Below are 5,888 nucleotides of genomic sequence, written 5' to 3'. Positions count from 1 at the left end.
TGCAGACGACATATATATATATATATATGAATGAAAAAGAGTAATGTTACTCTTTATAATATTTTTGTATCAGTTAGACTGATGTATTTTAAGTGACTAGAAATATGAGTCACTGAAGGTCTTTGAAATTAAACCAATTGCACATCTTCCGCTTCAACTTCTTCTTTCACACTTGTTTCTGTGTGCATCGCATCCAATTAAGATTTCTGACCAAAATTTGGGTCATACTTGACTTTCAAAGCAATTATAATTGAGAAATAACCAAATTCATTATTTTTCAATCATCTTTTAACCATCTCTATATTAAATAGATTAATTTACCATTTAATTTGTGTGGAGTTCACTTAAATTTAAAAATCTAAAAGTTGATCTATCAAGACAAGCTAAGGTTGACCAGTAACTAATCATGCATAAGTTTTACATCCCCTCTCCCACATTGAATATATATATATATGTTCTTGCAAACCAAAAAAAAAAAAGTTATTCCAACCTTGGTGGTCATTTCAATGCCACCCAGTTACCATTTATTCATATGCTTCAACATCCTTTAATTTTAGAGTAAATATCTTATAAATCCTTGAGTCAACGCACCAAAACAGAAATTTATTTTTATTTTTATTTTTTCGAATTTTTACTCATTTTATCAATCGAAAAGGCAAATTAACCCCTACCGTTATATTTTTTCCTAAATTTTTAACGACCAAAACACACCGTTTTGCCACGTCAGCATACTAATTTGTTTCTTAATTTAATTTAAAAATTAAATCTAAAAAAAAATGAAGGGGTGGTCGGAAAGCCACCCCTAACCCCTTCGGGATAGCCGAAAAGACACCCCTTCAAATTTTTATTTTTTATTTGTCGATTTAATTTTTAAATTAAATTAATAAAAAATTAATATGCTGGCATGGCAGAATGGTGTGCTTAGTTGGGACTGATGGACGTTAAACATTTGGGAAAAAATGTAACGGTAGGCGTTAATTTTCCTTTCCGATTGACCCAAAGAATAAAAATTCGAAAAAAATAAAAATAAAAATAAAAAAAAGGTTTAGGGAGTTTTCTGTTTTAGCGCGTTGACTCATGATTAAAGAAAAATGGACGGAATATGTGGGCTTATGTTGTCCCAAATTTGTTTTTCAAATAATATGTCACCATCTCATAAGATTTATCATTTTAAGAAGTGTATCACCAATTCATAAGATGATAGTACATCATTTGAGAACTAACTTTTGAAAAATAAATTTAAAATTTTCAGCATTTCTCTTAATTTAAAAGAAAATGGTGCTCAAACTTGAATAAGATTTTATATCACCTCAATGACGTCTGCTACATAGCCTACATTCCATTAGTATCTATTCTTGAAGGGACGTGAATGTCCCCATAAAAAGCCCCGTGTGGAAGAGCCTGATAAATTTGATTAGATAGTTTTTCTTTTCTTTATTTGTTAACATGTGGGTGTAGGGTTATAAATGAACAAGTCTACTGTAGAGCTTGTTCAGATTCGGTTGAATAAGGTCGGTTCGGCTCGTACACGACTTGGTTATTAAATAAATTGTTTGAGGACATGAAACTATAATTAATTATTAAAAAATATATACCCGTATAAAATTTGACTTACTCGTTTAAAGTTTATGAAAGGCTTGATTCGCTAATTAGCGCGACTCATATATATATATATATATATATATATATATATAAAAGAGCAAACTGAAACTGAGCAAATATAATAATATTTCCACGGGGAAAATCGCCTCATTATGTTTGAGCAACAAAAGCACGCTTGTGCGATTGTGCGTCATTATATTATTTTTAATGTTTTCTTTATTATTTTCTTTTAACAGCAGTTCACTTGCCGACCTCCAATTCCCTTTCCCTTCTTTTGTGGTTTTCAAAGCTACTTGAGAATGAGCGTAAGTCTAGCATGTTTATTTTTTAAATAAATCCGGCTTACGTATTGTTATTAAAATAATAATATTTATATTGTAATTTAAATAACAGTTAAGATTAAATCTCAAAATTATATTAGTTTTAAAAACTTTTAATAGAAGAGAATGGTTACACAGAACCACAATTGGTCTAAAATGGATTGTAAGAGATTATGTGAAAGATCATGAACAACCGGTCTACAAGGGATATAAATAATAATAATAATAATAATAATAATAATAAAAAGTTTACAGTATTGTTATTAAAATAACAATATGTATGTTGTAATCTAAACAACAGTTAAGATTGAATCTTAAAATTATATTAATTTTAAAAAAATTTAATAGGAAGGAATGATCGCACAGAACTACAATTGGCCTACTATGGATTGTAAGAGATTATGTGGCGGATCATGAACTACCGGTCTACAAGGGATATAAAAAAAAAAAAAAAAAGTGAAAAAAAAATAATAAAAGTCTACAAGGGATATATGACTTTGTTGAATTTGTGATGGATCCTTGGATAGGTATATGACCCATAAGCCCTTATCCAAAAGATCAAATAAACTTAAGAGGGGCTTTGTAGCCAGTAATCAAGAAAATTTATGAATAAATAAGGTATTATTTTGGGTTAAGAATATTTTTAAGAACATTTTGAGTATAATATTGATAGGGGGATTCAGGATAGTTTGGTAACTTTGACCAAGGTCTAAGTTGTAAACTTAAGAGAGGTTTAGTCAGTAATAAAAAAAAAAAAAATTAAAAAAAAATGTAAGAATAAATTAAATAAGGTGTTGTTTTGGATTTAGTGCATTTTTAGGAACAGTTTGAAATATAAATATTCGTAAGGATCCATGATATATAGTTTCGTAATTTAGACCAAGTAAGCTTGTTTGGGTAAACCAAATCTCCAAGACTCCAACTCGATCGAATTTTGTTTAATTTCAAATCAATTTTTGGGTTGGTGAAGGCTCAAACCCAACTCAGTTTTCAGTTTTCCCAACCCCATTTGTGTTTCCAATTGCCAATGACATGATCATGCATCCTTAGGCATGTTTGACAGGGTCCAGGGAGGCAACTGGGGCATACATGACAATAATCCCGATAGCACTAGTTCACATGACACCATCGATCAGACACCATGTCGTCCCTTCAAATTAGTGCCCAAAGCCTTTTAAGTCAATTATTTTTTGTACAGTGCAAATTCCATTCTGACATGGACTAAACATATATATTTGGTGAGAAATTTCACTTTGGTCTCCTGAACTTTCATTCAATTTTACAAACTTCTCTAAATTTTCAAATATTTCAATTTGGACCTCTGAACTTTCAATTACTCTCAATTAGAACCTTTCCGTTAATTTTAGCCATTAAAAATACAAAAAAAAAGACCAAAATGTCCTTGCTTTTCATTTTTTTTTTTTTTTTAAAAAAAACTTTTTGAAAGTTAAAATTTTATACAAAAGTTATGGGTATAAACGTCATATAACGTTTAAAATCTGACGGAGAAATTCACATTGAGAGTAATTGAGAGTTCAGGAGTCCAAAATGAAAAATTTGGAAGTTCAAGAGAGTTTATAAAATCGAGTAAAAGTTAAGAGCGCAAAAGTTAAGCTTTTCCTATTTTTTTTTAAATTTGACAAAACCTTCAATCCGGATGAACTATAGACTAGCACCCTATTTTACAGCCATGCCACTAATAAACAATCAACACGTACATCATTTAAAAATACCAAATAAAATGGTGATGAAAAGACTGAATTTTAACTTTTAAGCCTAATTAAACTCCACTTATAAATAAATCATTCTTCCTGGATAAGTACAAAGGTAGTTGATGAATGTAATGGCTTTGACACGTGGATTAAAGCTGAAGAACCTCCCAATTCACGCCATTTTGCCTTAGACATCTTCTTCAACCTTTGGACACCCATGCCCATAAGATAAAGCACTTACTTTTTCCTCAATTACACCACCTAATTGATCAGAATACCGTGAAATGCAAATAGACAAAGGAAATAAAATTAAGAAAATTGTTAATTATTTTTTTAGTATTTAGATTTTCACAATTTTATTTTTTTTCACCTATGTTTTAATTTGTATCATATATAGTACCTAACTTAATGTTCTCTTGTGTGGATATATTAAAAAAAAAAAAAAAAAAACTTATAAATAAATACCGATTTACTACTTTTGTCACAATTCCCTTAATCAAACTAACGGGCTGTACGTCATGCGTCCAAACAAAAAAAATCATTAAAAATAATATTACCATTTTTTTCTTCTTTAATAGATTGGATATAGAGACCGAGTAAAATGCATACAGTGTTACAATAAATAGCACCTTTTTGTTACTCACTATAAAACATTAAATGAATATTTTATTGTTTTTTCATGTTACCTTTAAGTAGGGCTGGCGAAACGTGTTGGCATGTTGGGTTCATTTCATCTCGTTTATGACACAAATCAGTTTATGCCAAACCCGAACACGACACGTTTAACTAAACATGTCGAACATCCAAACCTTAACATGACACGACACGACACGTTTAACTAAACATGTCGAACACTCAAACCTTAACACAACACGACACGTGTAACCCGTTTACATAAACGTTTCGTGTTGGGTTCACACGACACGACCCGTGAACACGTTTAATTTAGATGTTAACAGGTTCAAACCCGACACTACTAGACCAGTGAACACGTTTAAAGTCATTTTAATTTTTATAACCAAACTAAAATAGCAAAATCCCAGCAACTAAGCAAAAAAAATAAAAATAAAATATATACGGGTCAAACATGTCAACCCGTGAACCCGCAAATTGTACATGACCCGACACATTTATTAGACAAATTTTGGATTATGGCAAATTATTTTCACTTTACAGCGTAGCTGAGGGATAAGTTTTAGGGTCGTATGGAATAAGTGTGGAATGGGGCTGAGTATAGTAATTATTTCTCCTTAAATAAAAGGGAAAATTACAGTTTACTCTCCCAAAGTTGATAGCATTTTTTAATTCGAACATCAAAGTTTCAATTTTTGCAATCTACCCCGACAAAGTTCCAATTTTTTTCAATTCGACCAATATAATTCCAAAATTCTCATATTGCCTCTAATTTATTTTTTTATTTTTTATGAAAATGGAAACAAATTTGGGGGTGCAAAAATGACTAGATGACCAAAGGGGTGGCCGTGAATTTTTTTAATTTTTTTTTATAAAAAATAAAAAAAAATAAAAATTATGGGCAATATGGGAAGTTTTGGATAAAATTGGTCAAATTAAAAAATTGGAACTTTTGGGGTTAGATTGTAAAATTGAAGCTTTGCTGAGATTGTTCGAATTGAAAAATGTTGTCAACTTTAAAGGGGTAAACTGTAATTTTCCCTAAATAAAATTATACAAAAAAATATCAACGGCGGGAGTCATAGGTCCAGCTATAAGAATATTGACTTTGTAGTCGTAACTCATGTTGCATGCCTAGACTACACACGTGTCCCAACCTGACCGTCTTGGGCTCTGGAAGATAAGTAAAGGGTTAAATACCTAATACCCCATGGGGTTTACAAACTTTATTTTTACCCTCCAATGGTTTCATTTTTATCAGAGGAGGTCTCAGTGGTTTTGATAAATGACCAAGTTAGTTCATCCGTTAATTGACTGTTAGGAATTACATGTGGACCAATCAGATGCTAACACGTGGCACCTAATTTATTTTATTTTATTTTTTTAAATTAAAAAAAAAGGTATTTTTTTTTTTTAAAAAAAAAAAAAGGAAAAGGAAAGGAAAAAAAAATTGGGGGTGGCTCTTGGCCATTTAGCCACCCCTTTGGCCATGGGGGTGGCTATCTGGCCGGATGGGGGTGGCCGAGCCACCCCCTTGGAGCCAAGGAGGTGGCCGAAACCACTCCCAACCACCATTGGGGGTGGTTTCGGCCACCCCCAATTATTTTTCCTTTTCTTTTTT

Source organism: Corylus avellana, chromosome ca4 (genome assembly GCF_901000735.1).
Source record: "Corylus avellana chromosome ca4, CavTom2PMs-1.0".
Lineage (NCBI taxonomy): Eukaryota > Viridiplantae > Streptophyta > Magnoliopsida > Fagales > Betulaceae > Corylus > Corylus avellana.
This window is presented reverse-complemented; position numbering follows the sequence as displayed.